This window comes from Condylura cristata, unplaced genomic scaffold, assembly GCF_000260355.1.
Source record: "Condylura cristata isolate star-nosed mole 26May11 unplaced genomic scaffold, ConCri1.0 scaffold00006, whole genome shotgun sequence".
In the NCBI taxonomy this organism is placed as follows: domain Eukaryota; kingdom Metazoa; phylum Chordata; class Mammalia; order Eulipotyphla; family Talpidae; genus Condylura; species Condylura cristata.
In genome coordinates, this window is record NW_004567107.1 from 45,808,376 (window position 1) to 45,832,259 (window position 23,884).

General features: G+C 35.5%; 1 protein-coding gene across 3 annotated transcripts in view; it reads right to left on the minus strand.

The window, feature by feature from the left end:
* The window catches only part of PTPRD (protein tyrosine phosphatase, receptor type, D), a 1,952,036-nt gene that overhangs the window by 603,389 nt on the left and 1,324,763 nt on the right, over positions 1 to 23,884 (minus strand). For all 3 annotated transcript variants that reach the window (XM_012721366.1, XM_004677659.2, XM_004677657.2), the window contains one exon: positions 2,987 to 3,025. The gene's annotated coding sequence lies outside the window, so the exon portion shown is untranslated. The remainder of the gene's footprint in view (positions 1 to 2,986; positions 3,026 to 23,884) is intronic.

The following is a 23,884-nucleotide window of genomic DNA, read 5'->3' on the forward strand; positions in this document are numbered from 1 at the left end:
ACAAAGAGAAATCCATGCAAAATAGACAAGTGTTTGGCTCATTGCCATTACATCATTACTTTATGGAAGCATTTATTTGAGCTTCATGAGCAAAGTTGATAAAGTAAATACTATCCCTGCTATGCTCCGAGGATAATACTTAGTTCTCACCATGAAAAGAAAATGTGCCTGTGCTGTATAATATATTGAACACATTTGTCTGATGACCTCAAATATTTTCTAGTGATAACAGCCTGATGTCTAATGGTGTCCTGAAATACACCCTACAAGCTCACTCTTTTGTTCTCCACTTTTCTAGGTACTGAATCCAGATTTATAATAGTCACAAGGATACATATGTGATAACCCAAAATGAATAAGATTATAATCAAGCAGAAAGAAAGCATTATACTCTGTTCAGAAGTTCCTTACCAGGAATAATCCAAAGAGGAAATAGTGTGTTTATCTGCGGTAATAACAATAAAGCTGCCTGGCAATCAAGTTAACTTTGCTGTCACTTTTGTCAAGCAGCATGTTTACACTGGAGACAATCTGAGGAAGGAGAAATCTGTACTGTGATATCAGTGAAATGAAGGCATATTTCTAAACAAAGTCAGCCTCTCCTTTATGAAGTAACTATTTAAAATACAGTGTTTAGATAGACAAAGATTACTTAATGTTTGCAATGTCATAACACATTTGAAGTTCAGTCATTTCAGATGTTGCCCAAAAATCTTGTTTTAGATTAGTTAATCTTAAAGATATATAATATGGAATAATTCATAAAAAGGAAAAATTCTTGTTTTATTATGGGGTACATGCATGCAAGTAAGTATACATATCTCTCTGTGTGTGTTTGTATCTGAGTAAGTGAGCAAAAAGCAAATTGTTGATTTTGTCCAACAATCTAACCATTTGGGATAATTTGTCTGAAAGCTATCGTAATGAACTTAATTATCAACAATTATTATTAAAATCATGCAATTGCCAGATCATACAAGAGTCTCACTTTTACCCCCAACAGTATTTTTTCTTAATATTCAAGCGACTGGTATCTCATGAGACTATAAATGTGGATTACATCCACATTTGGATATAATAATCATTCTCCCCCATCAGCAAGTTTACTTAGACAGACTCACATGAGTCACAGATTCCATACGATCATCAGTAAAGTAGGGGATCCAGAAAAGAGGATCTTGGGTTTTTTGTTAAGGAGGAGAGGAATACCTCCTTAATGCCTCTTTCTCAATGAGTAGAGAAAATTTAGGGACTGGAACTTTTCTGTTAAATTCACATAAGGATGTAGATGATTCAGACCTTACACAGACATACAGGAGAACTTTAGTAATCTACTCTCAAGTGGATAAGTAGAGGAGAATTATAGGGTTAAAAAAATGCTTATTAATGCCTTCCCACTGAACATGTTTTCATCACCAGACTCATCTAGTGAGACTACTGCATTGCTAATCTTGGAGCAATACTTCCCCTCCATGCCTGCCCTCCACTTTTTCATTAAACATTCTTTAGACCAATATGGATAAAATAACTGTGATAATACTTGCAAAAATATTTGAATTGAAAAAACTACATTTCACTAAGTAAGGTAGCAGGCTGTTTTACAATATACATGGAGCTGTGGAAAGTGTCCTGAGTGCTAATTCCAGCCCCTCCCCTTTCTTAGCTTACTCAGATCAAATTATAAGTGAGATGAACGTGACTGTAACTTATTCCTTCAAATAGCAATTACAGGATAACTACAGGGTAATTCCAGGATTTTGTGCCACTGAATGCAGGAGTAATTTGAAATGTTCTGACTGAAAATTTGAATTGTTTACCATATGCTTTCTGTAGATTAGAAATACATTTTAATGACAGATTTCACCTCTCTAAATGTTTGATTTTCTTTTTTTGAAGTCAAGTGATTTTAAGAGCAGAGAAAGTTTAGAAAACATGAGAAAACTTGAAACAAATCAAGAAACATTTTCTTCATTGAAATATGGGTTAAATTGAGCATAAAGGGAGAGCCTCTGAAACATCAAATACTCAAATAATGACAGAATATTTTTCCAATGAAATAGATAAAAATGGCAATGCTTCTATTTTTAAAGCCCTTCAACTTCTCAGTTCAAATAACTAAATTGCTAAACAAGCTAAGTAGCAAAAATTATAAATAGAATGTTCTCCTCTCTGTTACTACTTACTCACTTCTGTTTTTCCCTCCAAGTGCAATCACATATTACAGCTCCTCTTCTCTTTAGTTTTCAATATCTAATCTTCAGTTTTAATTTGTCTTACCCTCATTTTCTTCCAAATGTTGACAATAAACACAGGTAATTATTTAATTGTCCATTCTTATGGAGATCTGCTATCTCACTTATTGTTTATAAACTCTTCCTTCTTCTTTGCTTTATTTTTGACCATGTTCTACCTGTTAGCATTCTTAGTCTATTAAATAAAAGCCCTCTTTTATTCATTCCAAAGACTCTGACTTCAATTTTGGTGGTGATTTCACAATGTCCTGATTTTCCTGCTACTATGTCATAGTTTTATAGGAGGTGAGTTTGGGGAATCAAATCAACCACTCAGTGACTACTCTGCTGACAGGCAAGAAATCAGAATAAGACAAACAACTAGAGTAATTTAGTTTAGAAAATTATCTTGTAAAAATTCACTGTACAGATTCATGTTCACTCAACCATAAAACATGTCCATTACTTTGGGTTTTGAAATTTCACTCCATCTGCAATGTCTTTTTGTCAGCCTACCATATGCAAACAAGTACATAGATATTTTTAAGTCACAGAAATAATGTAGAAGTTATGAAATTTCATTTTCCCCTCCTACTCTATAGTAAACTTGCTAACAATTTTTCTATGAAGCTACAACCAGTAGTAAGAAAGAAACACTATTAAATAATAAGGCAAAGCAAATTTGAAAGTCAGGTAAAAACCAAAAAGACAAACAAAGAAAAAACCTCCCAAACCCAGCATGCTTTAAATCTTACTTGTTCTTTATATCCCACGGGTGTTCACCAGACGTCTCCCTAACAAAGAAGAAATGTGACAACAATTAAAATGTTGTGAAAATTATGCTTTTAAAATACTGCTCATTTAGGTGATTCATATTTATATTACATAGCTAGTAGAAAATGTCAAATTCCAAAAGAAAGTGAAGTTAGTTGTATTTTGGCATTTCCTTTCATACTCATTGTTATAAAAGCAAATTAACATATTCATTTTAAAGAAACAAGAAGCAAAATATGCTTTGATTATTTTGGGGAAAGGAATGATAGTCTTAGGATATTATTTCAATACAATTCATAGTCAAAATTGCATAGAATATTCTTTACTTTTAAAAACAATTTCAGAAAAGTCTGACAAAAATTCTTACAAAATGGACTAGCCCTTTTGTGCTGTAAGGAATTCCTTGCATTGCTTGCATTGTTAAGATTTAGCCCTTTAGTAAACACACACATTCACTGCTTTACTGCTTTAACTAATATCACTGGATCTTCACAAAGAATTTCTCAAACCATAACAATAATGTTAAAAAAGAGAGAATCATATCTATTATTTTAAATTGAGCTGAGAAAAGGGTTTATAATTTTTTTTTAAAGATTTATTTATTTGTACATTCAGAACCGGGGTACAGGCAAGAGACTCAGGGGCGGTGAGAGGCGTCACCAGAGACAGATCGGGGAGCAGAATAGGCAGATCGATGAAGTACACTGCTGAGGAGAGCAGCGGGCAGGTCAGGAGAGGTCTGCCACGCCATGTGGTCTCCTCCAAGGCAGGTGGGGATCGAACTCATGCAGAAGTGGCTTTAGCTTCTCAGTGCAGTGCTTTAACCCGCTGCGCCACCAGGGAGGGCCGGTTTATAAAACTTTTAATGACAAAAAAACTTTGTATATTTTTATTAGATTGAAAGATATATGCACATGGAAGGGTTGTAGTGTTTCGAAAGTCAACTGAAAAATTGGATGACTAAGTTGGCATTTTCCAATAATTGTCATTAAACTTGTTCACCCTGATTTCTTTCTTTTTGTAAGATTGGAACTGGCGAAATCAATGCAGACTCTGAATAGCTTAGGTAAGTGGAATTATTAATCCATTTCTGCAAATTTCTAGAAAATGCCAAACTGATCTTGAGTGACATATAGCAGATCAGGGGTCATTTGCAGACATGGGTCGAAGAGAGAGGAGGGAGACATTAAAACGTCTGTAGCAAGCATTTGAAGTTTATGGCTATGTTTTTATATTGCTTGTAAAGATGGGTATATGTGTATTGAAACATATCAAACTATAAGTGTTAACATAAATAGTATATCAACTATCTCCTAAAAAACTCTAAAAAGTAGCTGGTTATGACAAATATTTAGTGTAAGGTTTCAAATACATGTTTAAAATGTTGGAAAGCTGGGCCCTCCCTGGTGGCTCAGCGGGTTAAAGCACAGCACTGAGAGGCTAAAGCCACTTCCGCATGAGTTCGATTCCCGCCTGCCCCGGAGGTGACCGCATGGCGTGGCAGACCTCTCCTGACCCGCCTGCTGCTCCCCTCAGCAGTGTACTTCATCAATCTGCCTGTTCTGCTCCCCACTCTGTCTCTGGTGAGGCCTCTCACTGCCCCTGAGCCTCTGGCCTGTACCCCAGTTCTGTACGCACAAATAAATAAATCTTCAAAAAAAAATGTTGGAAAACTAATAAAGATTATTATTATTGAAATTATTGTTTTAAAAGATTATATGATAACCAGGTTAGGGCAAGGGTGGTTGGAAATGGGGATGAAAAGCTGTAAGGAGGTTGCATTACAATATTGGTAACAGAAGTAAAGGATACTTGATGGATTTATAATAGTGAAGAAAAAGGCTTACTGAATGTGAAAGCAGGTTTCTGAGTGGGCCACCAGGTGTTGCAATTTTCTGAGATCATGAGATTGGTAATATATTAAAGTTTGAGGGGAATGCAAGAGCCTCATTTTGAATATACAATTTGTAAAATGCCTATGAAACAATCAAATGGAATGGTAAAATGAAAGGATGCTAGAACGAAGAGGAAAAAGGCTGATCTACACAAATAACTTGGAGAATTGCCAGCAAACACAGGACAGAGGGTGCCTGGCACAGGGTGAAGGCAAATGGCATTAAATGGGACAAGATACAGGACCCCAGAGTTAGGATGCTAGCGGGCTTATCTACTTGGATGTTTATAGCTCCTCCTTCATACAATAGCAGAAAAGGGTCATAAAATAAGCAGAAAAAGGCAAAAAGTAATTCTAAGAAGAAGCTAATTTTAGTGATTTTTTTATGCTCCTTAGAGTCTATTTTTAAATTTTTACATTTAAAAGCTAACAACACAGATAGGAAAAACATACACACACATAAACACACATACACTTATATATATACACACACATACACTTACATATATACACATGCAAAATTTTAGCATATTATCCTAATCTGTTGGTAATTTATTCTTAAAGTTATTATCAACAGATTTTGGATGTCTAATTTCTTACATGTAGATATTTACAATCACCTTGCCAAGTATTTTTCTTGTTATATATATATGTATATATATATATATATATATATATATATATATACTTTCTAGACTAAATGGGAAGTAGCGTATAGCTTTGCTAAAATTCCCAAAGATAAGCCAAAATAATATACAGACTTTTTATATTCATTCTTTGCAACTTGGTATATAGAAAAGAATTGCTATGATTTGCTGAAGAGAGTTGGGCATCTGTACTATGATGTTTTAAAATCAACAGCTCTTACTCATGGAGATCAATTACAGACAGAAATCAAACAATTTTGGAATTACGGCATATTACTATAGAAGGAAAATAAAACAGGAATTGCATGATTGACATGAACATTGCTGTTTAAAGTACTGATCAGTTTGAAAATGGTCCATAGTATATATAGTTTTGTTATTTTTGATTTGCTCTGAACATTTCTGGAATGTTCAGGAGTCATCTAAACTTGCTAGATTATTGTTTCTTCATCTAAAATGTTATAAACAGGATAATAAATGGGATAAATTATGCAAAAATTTATTTTATAGTATAAAGTACTATAAACTGCAGGAAAAAAACACAACTAAAAGGCATCATAGTTAATGGTTGTACTTGCTATTACTCAAATACATACTCAATACATTTAATTTAAGCAATGCATTCAGTTTCATTTAGTAATTCACAAGTCATTAATAAGGTTAAGAAATAAATTACATTAAATCTTTAGATAACTGATATAAGGAAATAAGTGAAAGAGTGATAATTAACAAACTTTATATACTTTACTGACTGAATTTTTGGAATATACCATAAAAATAAAAGGTCCAATACCTGGTATTTTACTTGGACTAAAACAACAGTCATAGAATGTGGCTCATCCTTTCCTTTCTCCCATTCTCTACATTTTTTGCTTGTCTCAGTTTCTAATATTCTTCTTTTTCCTTCTTTCCTCTAAACTCCACGAGAGTACTCATTTTTTCCATTATTTCACATTTGATCAAGATTAAGTAAGCATACTATTATGACTGATTAGTTTGTAAAATTCTTTTTATAAAATACTGTTTTAATAAAGGACTTCAATATTAACTGCTGCAAATTTACTAAATATGTTGAAGAATATAAGTAAACGAAAGTCATTCATAATTGTTCCACCGAGCAATGCTTGCTCTTCACTGTTATGATAGCCACAGAAGTTCTGTCATAAGCACTGAAATATAGCTGTATTATAATTCAGCGACAGTCTTGGTACTGACATACTATTTATACTTACTTTTCCATGAATATTTTTATACAAGAGGGGTAATTTTCAACATTTGTAGGTATTGTGCAGTTACTTTAATGTTAACTTTACAGCTAAAATCTAATCTATTAGACTCATGAAAGAGATTTTTTTTTTCATAAGCAGCCATATGATAAACATCCTTAAGACTCTATCTTTGCAAATAATGATAATTCTCTTAGGATGAATTGGTAGAATTAGTCAAACATGCATATCAAATAAAAAAATAAAATATCTATTCCCAAAATTACACTCCAAGAAGGTTATAATATTCAGTATTTCTACCAACAAGCTGGTAGAAGCCTGCCTCCTTCTGCACACTGAAACTAATTGAAGACAGACATTTTCTAAAGTTTGAAAAATTTGTATTTTTTATTTTAGTATGTATTTCTTTGGTAACTAGTTGGGTTGAAATGTTTTTCACATGATTTATTGTTATTTTAAAATGTTTTTTTCTGAAAAAATTGTGTATTTTACATAGTTATTAGAGCACATTTCTTTGATACAATCACTTAAGTTTGTGTATAAACACAAATAGTTGATAGACAAGTAATGACATCTCCAGCATTAAAGTATTGCACGATTCATCTAAAACATGAGAGAATGTTATACAGCTTTCTCAGTTGAGGAAGATACAAAATGGTTATAAATAGTTGCATGAATTTAAGTAAATTCAGTTCTGTGCTTCATTTTTTTATTACCGTAATTTCATTCAAATTTGAATCAATGTTATTTTTAGATTATTGCTGTTCAATCTCTCCCTTGCAATAATTTTTGGAATGTCTACCTCAATGTATTTTTACTTGCTACTATAGCAGTTATATTTACATAGCTTCCTCCTTAAAACTGAATATGTTTTTTCTTATTATTCCAGACAGATAAACTAGAACTGGCATGACTAAATTTTTCTTGACATATTGCCATAAGAGAGAGGATTTGCTGCTATAGTTAAGGTCAAGGCAAGAGTCAAACTGCAGCTCTCCCTTTTGTGTTAGGGTTTCCAGTACCCAGGCAGGACATCTAGTGTTTTGTCCTACTACTGACACCATTTTATGAAACATGACTTCTTTGAGCTTAGCAATTAATCACAAATGTAATCTTAAGGAAATTCAGGTGCAGATGTGTAAACATCTGAAGGCTTCTCTCGACTCTGACTTAGGTAACCTTATTTCCTGATAAAAATTACAAACTTAGCTGCAGAGCTTGTATGATATTCAACAATATAGCTGCAAAAATTGTATGATACTCAATGTTTAGCAAATAAGTATGTCATAACAATAAGGTGAACTAGTATAAAATACATTACTGTACTAGAGCAGTTTAATCTGTGATGCTCAGGATAATTTGGGGGTAGAGATTATAGTGGGATAAAAGAGCTTCATCAATATTTATTTGTCACAAGACCTTGAGTAAATCAACTAATGTCTCAAAAAATTTCCTTTCCAATAAAAAGGTGTAAAAAAGAAAATAATACCTATATTTCAGAGGTGATGTGTACTAAGGGAAAAAATAGAGTTTTGCACAATACTCATTTAATACATTCATTTATTCCATACTTATTTTTGATAATGCAGCATGTGTTTCTTATTTGGATATTATAAATTACAGTTTGAAAGCAAATATTCAAGTTTCTTGCTCTGAGAGTGCTTACATGTTAATATGTAACAGCAGAATAGGTAACACAGCAGTTGTGATGAAAAACAAAGGTGGGTAGACAACTAGATGGATGGATAATTTCCTTTAAAGCTAAATGTAAGAAAAGCAATAAAACAAAATAGTGTGGTACTGAATGGGCAGTGTTTGGTAATGGTGAACTGGATTATAATAATTTGATCTGAGACCTGAAAAACAGGAAAAACAGCAATGACAAGAGAAAGGTCATACACATTGAGAGGTTAGGACATAGCAACAAAGAAGATAAATGCACCCATATGGTTGGAACACAGCAAGCAGCAGAGACCTGGCATTACAGGGCTGGAGAGGACGTGAAGGCCAGATCACAGATACCATAAGGTTGGTCATGATGATGAAACTGACATAGATCAAACTGATTTCCAAGTCAAGCAGTTAGGAAACTTTTCTTTTTGTGCTGGTGTTATACAGAAGCTAGTCATTGAGCCTGACTTCCTGTTCAGCCTGTTTAATTTTTTTTCTCTGTTTTGTTGCTGCCTATAGTGATGATGACTTTTCACCTCTTAAACCCAATACAAATAACTGCTCTTGATATGTTTTCTTTTTAATTTCTATAATGAAGGAATTTGCAGGTCTTCACCATTGATTTTGGTGCTAAAGAAGCATTTACAATACTCAACAGATTTACTTAGGAATTAGATTTCTGAAATTGAAACTGCCTTATTTCACTAAGGATATAATTAACAGGCATTACAGATTTCTCATTCTTTAGCCATTTTGTGCTTGAACTCCTTTTCTTTATTTCGGGTTCTTTCATCCTTCTATTTTAGCCCTACCAAGCAATCAAACAAACAAACAAATAAAACAAGTCATGCTAGGAAAAAAAAAAATAAAACACCCAGAGCAAAATCAATGAAAGAAAGACTATTATGAAACAGATAAGAAATGACAATGTTAGTGAGGACATGGAGAAAAGGAAACCCCTATACACTATTGGTGTTGTAAACTGCTGTGGTCATTATTGAAACCAGTATGGAATAGAAATACTATAGAATCCAACTCTCCCACTACTGATTATTTATACAGACTAGCAAAACACTAAACCTAAAAGATGTATCCACCCCTATGTTCACTGCAGCATTATTTTCAATGGACCAGATTTGGAAGCAACCTACGTACCCACAACAGATGAGTAGATAAAGAAGATATGATATATGTGCACAATGGATTGCTATTGAAATTTTACAATTTATAACATTGATGAATGTAAGGTATATAATGCTAGGTGACACTGTATGGTTTCACTAATGTGGCAGGTAAAGAAAACAAAACAGCAAACCTCTTCAATTATGAGGACAGAAGTGTGGTTACTGGAAGGAAGGGAGATGGGGATGGATGGAGATGTGGAGAATGAAATTTAGAACTTAGGTAATGATCATAATGAAATATATAAGATCAAGATCTATCTATCTATCTATCCATACATACATATATGCTGAAACACAATGCTGCACATCTGTTATATTCAATGTCACCCAACTTTTTTTTTTTTTTTTAATAAATAATTAGGTCACCTTCTGGTTCAGAATTCTAAAAGCAGGGAAAAGGTTGATTGTATTGTTTCACTCTTATGCACACCACAATGGATAATCATTTACATTGGTTTCTAAACATAGCAAATACTTACTAGTATTTGTTATTTCCCCCATGTTTGCTTAAAATTTTAATGTAAGTTTCTATTGACAGTCCATGGAATAGTCTCTCATTTTCCCTACCAGAGTCTTGAATCCTTTAACAACTCTGTTGTCTTTTTGAAACTTAGCTGCTTGAGAGCCCACTACACACCCCCACCATTATAGCTTTTAACCTGGACTGGCTACTTTATTCTCTTTCCTTGGCTCTATTACCTGTTACATTTGTGTCATTCCCATCAATATTTCAGGTTGTACCTCAGATATCCTACCTATATCCTGCATCTCTTCAAATCCACTTATTATCCACACCCTCCAGTTTTCCAGTTGGATTCACCAAATAAAACTGTCAACTGGCAGAGAATTTGCTTTCTTCCATGGCAATGTTTGCCTGTATTTAAATTTACAGTAACCTTAATTACAAGAACAAACATATATATACAATTCATGCATTTGCAAGCTAAGCTTTATCCATTTGATAATAACTATTACACGGAAAACAAATCTTTACAAATGCAAGTTCACATTATACAAACACTCTAATTTGTTTGCAGTGTGTTAGGACTTTAAAATTTTTGATTGAATTTTAGAAGTAGTGTTTTCTAAATTACTCTTGCAAATAGATAAGTTTTTGAATTTAACTGCGTTCTTATTAGCCTGGATAATTTTCCCAATGCCAATAATAAACCATATATTAATATCTGAAATCTTCAAGCATCAAAAACTCTGCAAAGAAACAGAAAACTTCTAAAAAGTCCTATCACCTATTACAGTGATGGGTTATAACAGGGAATGAATAGACCTGAAAGGAAAATAGATATTTATTGATCTTGGAGCTTTTGTGTCACTCAATATAGATTTCACAATTTTATGTAAGATCGCTTTGTCAAACTTACCATAGATTTTTAAAAATAATATGTTAATGAGTCATGCCCTTTAAATTTAAACTAAACACTAATTGGCCAACTGATAGTTTCTATCTTATATAAAATGTTAGGAACATAAATACATCCACACAGACACAGGAACTATCAACCACATTTAGCTTGTTTACAATTTACTCCAGGACTCCGTTGCTTTAATCAGTAATTCTTTGTGTGAAATCTCATCAAGAGTTCCCTTTGAATGTAAATATAAAACCTACCAACGCATATACCATTTTAAGATGAATCATTTGTCATGGACTTTAAACTTCCCAATCACAAACTGTTAGAGATGCCTCCTTACATCACTTTTTTCCAATACATAGTTTATTAAATTTTCTACATTTGTTTCTAAAAATTCTTCCTTGCTGATAAGAAAAATATGACAATATTTCGTGGCACTCACTAATTTATATCTTTCACAAAACGATTATGCTCAGTATTTTTTTGGATATCAATATTCTTATCACTTCATATATAAGTAAGTCATAGAGCTAAAATTATGCTAGGTTCACTCAATTTCACATATGTGTTATCCTACTATTTCTGATATTTCACTTATCTTTCTAAAATGAGAATAATGTTACACTTAGGAAAATAAATCTTTGTTAACATTACAAGGATAACCTATAAAGTCAGACTTACGATGAAATGAGTGACAGGATACTATAGTTTTACAGCCAGTTGGTAAATAATAAATAACTTTAGATTAATAAAGTCTATTTATATACTTGTGTTATAATAACTTCATACTTAATCAAAAAATTACTGTTTTCTTTATGAGAGACATTTTGCAAAGTAAAATGTAAGACACTGAGAAATAACCGCCTTCAAGATATTAATATCTAGCCAGGGCCCTCCCTGGTGGCACAGTGGGTTAGGAGGCAGCACTGCAAAGCTGGCCACAGCCAGTTCAGTGTGAGTTCCATCCTCCCCCCTGGAGGTGACCACATGGCGTGGCAGACCTCTCCTAACCCGCCCACTGCTCCCCTCAGCAGTGTACTTCGTAGATCTGCCTGTTCTGCTCCCCACTCTGTCTCTGGTGAAGCCTTTCACCGCTCCATACCTCTGGCCTGTACCCCAGTTCTGTATGCATAAATAAATAAATCTTAAAAAAAAAATCTAGCCAGAGTACAATCTGATTCCTTTATTACAAAAGGTGGCACAGGGACCTGTCTACTGAGTAGTGTAGACATACATAGGAGATAGGATCAAACTCGTGTTGCTTGGGGATAGCTACCAGGAGAGTTAGAACTTATGCCAAACTGGCCTTAAGAAATTACCAGGATCTAATTTTGTTGAAAGAAGGATGTTATAATGGTGATAGCATGAGCAAAGCATTTAAATGGGAGGCAAAGGGTATACTGTAGATCTGCACGGTCTAATATGGTAACCGAATTTGGCCTTTTCTGTTTTAAGATTTATTTATTTATGCATGTAGAACTGGGTTACAGGCCAGAGATGCAGGGGCAGCAAGAGGATTCACCAGAGACTGAGTGGGGACCAGAACAGGCAGATGGAAAAAGTACACTGCTGAGGGGAGCAGCAGGTGGGTCAGGAGAGGTCTGCTGCACCATGTGATCACCTCTGGGTCTGGGGATCGAATTCTCATTGAAGTGACTGTGGCTGCTTGCAGGGTTGTGCTTTAACCTGTTGTGTCAAAAGGAAGGGCCCCATTTGGCCTTTTCTCACTTAAACTGTGGCTAATCTAAAGTAAGATGTGTGAAAAAAGTGCAATAGCTCAGTATTTATTATTGAACTGCTAATATCTGGGACATATTGGGCTCAACATAATACTAGTTTAACACAAATTTCAACTCTTTCTTTTTAAATTTTGTAATGTAGCTACTAGAAAACATAAATTAATCCAAACCTCATGACTTGTGTTATATTTCTATTGGGCAGCATCAAGTTATTGAGTAATTATATGGAGTCTGGGCTTATTAAATATATATTTTTAGAAAAACTAATCAAACTAAACAGTGCTGCCTGGTAAGGAGAGTCTAGAGACTTGAAATATGTACACTGAAAACCTCAAGGGCCTACATGTGAGGTAGCAAGGGTTGGAAGAAATGTGGCATGGCCATACTGATTTTGTATCCCAATACTTCTGCTTAACAAAATAATTTTCAGCTTGCTCCTAGTCTCAGAGACATGAAACAAGACTTTCAGAATAATCTTCACTAAAGACTAGGCACAGAGATAGAAACAGAGAGCAACCAAATATGCCTAATTGGAGACAGGGAAAATGAAGCTATTAATTAGAAGTGAGGAATTTGATAGAGGGAAGGATTTTAGGTCTTGGAATGGAGTCCTGATTATGTTTAATCTCTCAATGGAATGAAGATGGCTACATCGGATATAAGCGTGACATCAATGATTAAATATTCTGAAGAATGGCAAAATGAAAGTGGATTCAGGTAGGAAATGGTCAAATAGACAACCACCTTGGTAAAATTAAGAATGTTGAATTTAAGGGTAACAGCATAATTGCAGGTGGTGATTTTTTTCAGAGTTCAAATAGAGTCAAAACCTTAACCAGGGGGAATACTAACATTTGGAAGTTGTAGGAGGATATTCTACAAAGAGAAATCATGCACTTATGGAGTGGGAAGAGAACAACAATTGTGTATGATCATGGAGTCTGAGGAATTAAAAAATATCATGGACAAGGGGCAAGTCAATAAGAAAAAAAATGTTTGAAGAGATACAGAAAAGAATATAGATGGAATTTAAGTATTAAGCATCAAAATATTGCCTGGCAGAAATACAATCCTCAATAATGAAATATGAGAAATACCAGATGTTCCATGGTCTGCCATTCTGCCATTGGATAATACAGCCCATGTGTGGGCTTTTCTCCAGATGCGTTTGCCCTTTCTCAGTCTTTGGTAAGGATACCTAGCTCATAAAGTTTCCCCTGAACAGTGTCAGATTTATTGTTTCCTGAAGCATTTAATATCTTCATCCTCAATCAGCACTTATCACAGATTGTAATATTATCTTTTTATATAAATTAGCTCTCCTGACTCTAAACTTGTTTTTTATATTCAATGTAGCTGTCTCCCTAAGATTACTATTAATGATGAAAATCTTCCATGCATGGAGAAAACAGAGCAGATAAAGAAAAATTAAGGACTAATGCTAGCAGGAAGAACTCAAATCATTGTGCCTCAAGGACCCACAGGTTAGCATAGGATTTTCATATCTCTCCCACTTTGCTTCTTTTTAGGAACTCTGCTCTTTTGTAAAAAATAGAACTCTCATTAAATTATTCATTCATTCATCAAGTTACCCAAATATTTAGAAGGTTATAAAAATGATAAAATATGCATCTTGAATACTCATGTATGCAAACATGTAAACATACATGTTAACATGCATTTCTTCCATATGTAAATGTGTGAACTTTGAGGAAAGAAGCTGGATGTTATCCACCTTGGCAATATTTGTGTTGTCAATGGTTAGATGACTCTTTGTACACAAAAATCTGTCAACTCAGACTGGTTCGATAAACATATAAGTCAATGAAAGTGTGACTGCCTTCCTGAAGGAGACTGCAGACTGTGGACAAATTATGTGCATAAGACACCAGAAGCAAAGAGATGATGATGAAAGAAGTATATTGATAAAAGACAGGAATAAAATGAAAGGGGGAGAGAGTCTCACAGAGGGGTAAGAGAAAGACTCCTGGAGAAACTGACATTTAAGGTAGGCCAGAACCAGAGTAGAACTGGCAGGGTAAAAACTGGGCATTTACTGAAGGAATTGGAACCTATTCGAACTATCTAAAGTATTTCTTCATGTGTAGTTAGTTTGTACTTACCTGGTCCTGTGTGATCATTTTTCATTATTTTTTTTTCATATGCTTTATAGTTTTATTTTAAGGCCAATGGCATTTTTACCTCCTGTGTTGCATGAGGGTCTGTGTGTTGTGGGATTGCAGAAAGGAGTTCCCAGCTGCCACATCCCAACAAAACCCTTGAAAATGATGACTGCATCCATTTCCACCCAATGCCACATTCCGAAAGTGATCTTTTTGAAAGGCAGATTGCAAATAGCTGCTGCTTCTCAAAACTGCAATTGCTTTTCATGATGCGCCGGCCGTTGCTGTCTCTGTGCTGACGCAGCTCCTAGCATTGGTATTGCCTGCCTTTGAACTGTTAAAGATATTTCATTCCCAACAAAAAACGAGTATTCTACAAAAACAGAGAGGCCTGATTTTTACTAAGCTGAAATGGACGGAATGGGAAGTCATGAAACAAAAATGACTATAAGGGAGAGAAGTGGAAATCTAGAGAAAGACCCTCCCTCAAGCCCCCCAGGCTAGGCAATAGTCTGTCTGGGGAATGCTCTGACAGGAAATGCATAAATAGAGTGGGAAAAGGGCACTAGAAAAATATAGAGCTGCCCCAAAGAATGTGGCATTTTCTGTATTTGTTAGGTTAGGATTTGGGTCCCAGGTTTGTCCTTTATCAGGCTTACTTTTTTTTTTTTTTAAGATTTATTTATTTATTCATGTAGAGCTGGGGTACAAGCCAGAGATGCGGAGGGTGAGAGGCTTCACCAGAGACAAAGTGGGGAGCAGAACAGGCAGATCTATGAAGTACACCGCTGAGGGGAGCGGCAGGTGAATCAGGAGAGGTTTGCCACACCATGTGGATCTCCTCCAGGGCAGGCAGGGATTGAACTCATGTGGAAGTGGCTTAAGCTTCTTAGTGCTGTGCTTTAACCGGCTGCGCCACCAGGGAGGGCCCTTTTTTTTTTTTTTTTTTAACTTGCTAATTTTATTAATCTTTCCAAGTTCAGGTTCCTACAAATGGAGCTTATAGTAACCCGTTGGACATTGAGAGGTATATGCGATGTATCTGTATAAGTTGATTCCAAACTGTGGATATATTCTCCTGCTACCTGCCTTCCTTTCCCTTCTGCACCCACACACAAGGGTTACCTCTCTGGAAGGGGCTTCTCAGACCAGTAAAGTCACTTCACATTATTAGAAAGTGGACTGCATTATCTTTCACTATGAAGATGGTGCTAATCACCCACCATCTGTAGTGTTTGCACATGTACTTGCTCTTGCCTAATGGAGATGCATCTGCATGCTTAGATAGGCAGCTGTCCTCCTTCCCGCTGTTCTCACTTGATCTTTATTTCTCATTTGGCTCATTGGGTTGAGTCCACAGACATGGCACACAGTTTGGCAGTCATCACATCAAGTTTTCAGGCTAAGGCATTCCTCTTATAAGGACATGACTGGATAAGAAACATCACATTTTATTGCTGGAAAAGGCCTTGGAAAACTTCCAATTCAAACTCCTCATACATTACAAGAATCTGGGTCTAAGAACAAGTCAGCTTGCCCAGGACATAAAGAAAGTAATAGGTGCTTTCAAACTAGAACCTTGATTTCTACTATTCATCTCAGAGAGCTTTCCAAATACCCCAAACCTCTCAGAGAAATGTACCCATCCAGCTTTATCAAAGAACATAAAGCCACAATAAATCCAAATGTGAAATTCAAGGTCAGTCACATGAGCATCTGACAGGAATGGTTCTGACAGAGACTGTCTTTTGGAAAACAATTTAGATGACCATCGAAAGAGTGTTTCCCTCTTTGGCAGCAATCTGGAATGCATCCTTGTTTAAACACTCAAAGATGTGTGCATGAGCTGATGTGTGACTGTGCAAATGTGTGCATGTGCACACATGGGTGTCCTGATCTCTCTTGGGATTAGTTATTAGGTGGTCTTATTTTCTGACTGCACTATCTTTGCCATAAAGCACCATGACGTTTTGCTGTTGGGACAGCGGTATGCAAATTGACTAGAGTCAATTGTACCTGATTTTCTAAATTGCCTCTGCTCTGACAATTCTCCCACCCGGTAATAAGCCATTGAAATCAAACAATGGGATTGATTACACATTCCTCACTCTGGGGAAACTCCATTAGTTTTACCTGAATAAAAACTGCAGCGTGGGGCCCAATTTGGGGTAAGTAGTGTACAAAATCCTCAGGAAGCACAGTAAAAATAAGTTTGAAAAAGCTTAAACATTCCTCTTAGCCACAGGGAATAACAAGCAAACAGAATTTTATTTACAAGTCACATAAAGGCATGCTTTAATGGGTATTGCTTGGTGAAGTTCAGAACTGACAGAGCTCATACTTATTCTAGCTCAGCTCTTGGGATCGATAGTAGGCTTCAGGTGAATCCTGGAACCTCTACAGCTCTGTTAAAAATCTATATATAGAGTCTGTTTCCAACTTGAGATTTTCCAATTTCATTCCTTAGCTATTAGTTGAGAGATGTGGAGAGGGGTCCCGGCTTTTCCTCACTACCCATTTTATGCTGGACATGTTACTTAACTTTTCTGTATTTTAGCTTTCTAGATGTTAACTTGAATTTGAGATACCTTCTTACCCATTCCCCCAAGATTGTTGTAAGTATCAAATGAAACTACCTACAAAAAGTGACTGGAAAACTGAAGCAGATTGCAAATGAGGGTATCACTCTTATTCTTAGCAGTCTTTTATTACTGAGTTTGTGCATATGTTTATGGGATCATGGGCTCCTACAGTATAGATTTATTTGCATCTCACCAATATTAATTTTCCCAGTGCCTAGGATAGGATCTGGCACATGACCAGTTGTTTAACACTTTTGCATAAATGAGAAAATAAATTGTTGGCCTATATAAAGATAAACACAAATGAAAAATAAGTTTAATTCCTCTAATTGAAGGTAAGCATAATTTTCCCTTTCCTTTTTTTTTTTTAGATAGAGGTAACAGGTAATATTGGTTCATAAAATATAACATTGGTGCACAACACTGAAACTTGTATCTCTATACACTACAATATGACTACCATAAAAATTCTAGTTCTATTCATCACCATTTCACCCCTTACAACTTTATAATTCTCTCTCCCTCCTTTCTTTAGAATATTTACTATAGAAACTTATAAATGTTAAGTAATTTTTCTTATTTGGTAACGTAAAAGATGCACTTCAAAAACACAGATAAAATAAACATTACATTTTAAAATTCTTTCCTCTCATGAAGATATGAGTTTTTAGTTTTTTCCCTCCACCCATTTAGATAAACTCAAACTAACAAGCATGCACAGCCAGATCACTTGGTAATGTTTTAGTGAGTTCTGACCAATGATAGTTTCAAGTCCTCGTACTTGAAATGTACCTACTGTTTATCCTGAAACATGCATGTGATGCGATATATATACTTGGGTATATCAGTGAGATTTTTTCTGTCTCTGTGATCTCAGGGGCTTCGGTATGCATATCATATTCTGGTTTAAAGTTTATTCAATAATAACAGTGTTTTTGTCTCTACTGCCATTGTGAAGATGATTTCTGAGTTGGGAGAAGAATTTTTCGTTTTTTAATTATATTTCCCTAACACTTGCTAAGCAGACAATCTTGTTTGCCAGCCAGTCTAAAAGATGCCTGATGCCTATGGAGATAAAGGATAGCCTGCAGGAATTCACATCAACTTGACTATGCTAGGCTCTACATTAGACAATAATCTGCATCTGTCTAGGATATTTCATTCAGAAGCTGCCAGGGCTTTTATTATTGAATTGAGAATAGATGCACTGGAGTTCCTGGCCCTTATATCCGAACTAGATGCAGGCCCAATTTTGTACCTAGTTTAATAAATCCGTTGAACAGATTGAATGGGAAGCACGGAAATAGTGTGAATCATCCTTAGTCTTCTGAGGGAGGTGAGATTTTTGAAGGCTAATGATGACAACTTAAATGCTAATGTTCTTAACTATTTCTTTGTGTATCTATAAACATTCAACAAATATGCCTACCTCATGTGAATCTTAACTAGGAGAACCTTCGACTGGGTAATATTTAAGAGTTTTGACTGACTGACTCACTAATAAAGATCATTTCCCTTCTGCCATTCAAAAGAAAATCCTCATGCACTAATCATAAGTTATCACTGGCCTCTGGTTAGTGTTGTTCTCATTATTTGCAAGATTTCTAGAAATTAAAAAATGCTTGGCAGTTTGTATGGAGAACGGAACTACTGAGAAAATTATCTAAACATTATAGTAATGTTCTGCAACATAAAGAATTTAAGATAGCATATACAAAATAAGTGATACTATTGAGACAGAAGGAACATAATTATTTAAAAAAGCACTTACTAGACAAGAAGAAACTAAGATGGCATGACTATTAAATGCTAAATGTAATGTGGTATTGTGGATGGGGTAATTCTGGAATAAAGAACATTACGTCAAAAGCTAGGGACAGTTGAATGATGTATAGATTTTAGTTAATGATAACATATTAATAATAATTCATTAATTGTAAAATAATTACATGTTTTATGTCAATAATGAGGGAAACCGAATAGAGAAAAGAGTTCTGGAAACTCTTTCAGGGAGGGAGTACAGTTTATACAAAGACTTGATGAAAATCCTAAAGTAGCTTATTTGTCTTTATATCCTTAAACCTTAATTAAACTTCTAGTTAATGTTAGCCCTTCCTTCTCTCCTATTAATTCCCATTTTATTCCCCTTACTCTCCTACAAATAACTCCAACTCCATTGATAAATTCCATCCATGCCTCTTGGTTGAGTTTGTCCAAGTTTTAACAAGATTATAAAGCAAGGAACACAGCCTACACCAACAACTTTAGCCATTAGGTATTATTTTCTAATAGTTCAAAGAACTGGGATGCTTCCAACTGTCTTTAAAAATGAAAGTTAAATTGATTTGAACACTAATGCACTTATGTTCCCACAGTGCAATCTGCAAGATTGTGTACTGGATTAAAAATAAAATATCCTCTATACAATAGTAAGGTCCTTAACCAACCAATTAATATCAGGAAGTAATTCATCCTGTGCCTTGTATCTGACATTAAATCTAGGCCATGTCCAAACTAGAGAACATAACAATGTGTATCTGAGTATATATATAAAAGCAAAACAAAACAATAACAACAAAAGACAGACTGCTAGCGTTGGAAAGAATCTTGGAGACTATTTAGCCTGACTCAATTTTATAGATGATGAAATTGAAGTACAGGGAAAATAAAGCACATTTTGTAAAATACTCTTAGCTTGTAAAATTTATGTGTGTGTGTGTGTGTATGTACACATTCTACAAATAGTATGAGGAAAGATTAAAAAAAAAGGATGAAAATTGAAAAATGAGTATGTATGTAGTTGATTTTAGTTAACTTGATCATAATGAAACCTTAAGCTTAACTTCCCCTGAGAGTTTTTCAAAAACATCGAGCTTGATAGATGTTATGGATAGGAGGGAGAGCTCATGTGCATAGGATGCAACTTCAGAGCTCTGAAGAGTTTTCCCTGCTTTCCCAAGATCCACTGAACTCCCTGACTTCCTTAGCAGGCAAAAACCATTTCATTTCATAATTATGGAAATAAAATAAAAATACCCTTACCTTTCCCTTCTTTAAAAGAGTTATCAGGTGGTAGAGGGAAGCTGACTAGCACAAATGACCAAGCAGAATCCAAAGATCACTGGAGGATTAGCATTCCATTCCCTAGGAAGATTGAAGCAGTTTGCTTCTCACTAGGGCCACTTCTAGGGCCAAATCTAATTCCAGGACCTCCAGGAGCACAATGAGAGCCAGTGTTGATGACTGGCAGACAACACAAGGAGGTACTCTATTAGATGCAAGTTGGTTTGGATCTGGTTTAAACTTTGCAGCTTTGGGAAGATCACCTATCTTTACTGAGTCTTACTTTCATTATCTCTAAAATGTGAATAAACTCACAGAATTGGATGATTTGCATTAACAAAATATGTTAAAAGTTGAGGAATTATAGCAAACATCAAACATCCATCCATCCATCCATCCATCATCTTTCCCTTTCTTTTTCTTCATTTTTATCCCTGGTCCATTTTAGACATAAAATTGTCTGGGACACATATTATTTCCAAATAATCACAGGAGATAGAGTGAATAAAAGAACAAAAAAGGGCTTTCCCTGGTGGCACAAATGGCTAAGCACAGCACTATGAAGCTATCCACAGCCATAGCAACACAAGTTCGTTCCCCAGCCAGGGAGGTGAACCCACCTGGTGTGATCTGCCTTGCCCACTGCTCCCGTCAGCAGTGGATTTCAGTAAATCTGCCTGGTCTGCTACCCACTATGTCTCTGGTGCATCCTCTCACCCTCTGCACCCCTGGCTTTTACCACAGTTCTTATATGCAGACATAAATAAATCCTGAAAAAAAAAAAAAAAAGAGAGAGAGAGAGAAAGAGCACAAAAAGAGTACCAGTGGAAAGCCAGGCAGAAAGTGAAAAGCTATGTGTTTGTGATAGTAGGGGCGCTGTGGAGATAGCCAGTGGAGTCTGACCACAGAAGAGTCTTGTCTAGACTGGCTGGTCCATTTCTTTTCCTTATGCCCAGTCACAGTCATTTTAATTTCTTCAGCAAATTCTCTTCCACTGTACCTTTGAGCACCCCCAAATAAAAATGTTAAATGCTAAAGAACTGAACACATGCAAAACAATGACGAGTCTTAAAGTAGGACTAATTGTCTATCTGTTCAATACATATTTTGAACATTGTAAATGATTTTTCCTTTCAGAAGGTAGATGTCACAAACTTTTTTTTAAAAAAGATTTATTTATTTATGCATACAGAACTGGGGTACAGGCCAGAGGTATGGAGCGGTGAGCAGCTTCACCAGAGACTGAGTGGGCAGCAGAAAAGTCAGATAGAAGAAGTGCACTGCTGAGGGGAGCAGAGAGCCGGTCAGGAGAGATCTGCCACGCCATGTGGATCACCTCCGGGGCAGGCGGGGATTGAACTCATGCAGAAGTGGCTTTAGCTTAGTGCTGTGCTTTAACCCGCTGCACCACCAGGGAGGGCCGGATGCCACATACTTTTAAGAAGCTTTGTTATATAACTCATATACATTAAAACAAGTACAGGAAGATGATGGTAAGGAATGCCTGCCTTCCTTAAATAATGAAGTAGAAAGTAAGAAAATCGGGTAAGATTGCTTTTTGAGTTAAGCAATAACACAATTGCAAAGAATCCAATCATAGCTATCAAAATACTAGGCAAGGTATAGAGCTATGCAAAGCTATACCTTACATGGGTGGGATAACGTTCAAGCTAAGACCTACTACCTTAGAACAGATTTGAAGTTATTTATACAGATGGAGAGAATGTATCCACCAGAGGGAGTGTTAGTTAGCAAAGCTGTTGAGAATAAACATTAGCAGTGAATGAAACCCTACTTCACATAAGGTGTGGGCTTCATTAACTCCAGATCTAGGTGTCAAGTCTGCTCCGCAGTTCTAATCCTGCAGATTTTGGTGCAGATGCTTTTAAAAGGATTGCCTTGGTAACTCTACCCTTGCGCTCTGGGGGTCCATTCCAGTGTACCAACCTGTTTGTAAGCAACATTTTTAAGAACTCAGCTATTCATGGATGTGTTGTCATTGGCTGATTTCTGGTAAAACAACAGAATTGAGTGGCCACAGCTATAAGTGAAACTTTATGGTCAAAGATAGTTACTAATCGGCACTGTATAGAAAGTATCTGTTGATCCCTGATCACTTAGCCAATTTGCCTTAATTTCATGCTTAAAAAGCAATCTTTGATTTGATGTTGTTTGTTTTTTCCTTTGTATACTTTGTACTGGGAGAGAAAGAACTTGAAGAATAGTAATAGCAATATCTATCCTTTTATGTGTTAAGGCAGACCCTCTGAGTAGACTGTTGTTTACAGATCTCAGCCAGCGCTGTGGGATGACTTGTCTTCCTCCAAGGTATCATCATCTGGGTTTGTTTGGTGGTCAGCCCATCTTCTCTGGATACTTCTGTAACTTTCTGCATATCTATTCTTTCTAATGGAAATTTTTCAATTCAAACTTTACAGATGAGGAAGCTAAAATTCAGAGAAGAAAGAAAACTAACATTTATTGAACATCTATTCTGTGCCAGCCTCACAGGTGTTTCCTATGTAATGCCATTTAATCTTTACAAGCCCACACAAGAAACTCAAGTGTATATTTTCACAGATGTGTAATTGGAGGCTTGGAAAGGATAAGGCCACATTAATTTGTTAGCAAAGCCAGGATTTGAAACCAGGTGCTCAGGCTTGAATACTTTTACTCTACGGTATTTTCACACAACTTATACTGCCTGGCAGAGTCTTCTGATGCTAGGCTTAAGAAAGCAACACCATATGTCTTGTCCTCTTCCTTCCTTCAAGGTGTACTGTTGTTCTTTAATAAACACAGATTAAGTTAGAAAATCCTAGAGATCTTATAGGTATAAAATTTTAAAACAAATCCTGAACATTTATACTAGAGCATGGAATCTTATCCAGCTACTTTACATATGAAACCTTGCTCTTGCATAGAGAAACTGATGCCAGCAAAGCCTGATGTTCATAAGTAACAATGCCTGAGAATTTTTTTTTCAAAACAGGTTTTGTACTTGAAGCGATTTAAATGTTGTGCTTTGAATTTATTGTAGCAAAAAGATATTTTAGAATTTCTAAAAACTGAACAGAATGGAAGGTTATCTATAACATGAGTATAATCACAGTCATAATATCTGTTGAAAATAAAACACTGAAAAGAATTAAATGTTCCCTTCAAGCCAAACTAAAAGAAATTTCTACATAAAATAGACTGTAAACTTGCAGTTAATGTTGCTTGCTGAGACCCATTCTTTAGGAGTTCAGAATCTCTGACAAGCTTTTGGGTGTTATTTTTTTCAGTTCTAAAGGAGAGCAGCCTTTAGGAATAGAGCTGGCTCCAGCCTCTCACACAAAGGCTGTGCCTAATTGTGGTTTGTAATTGTTCTACCTGTA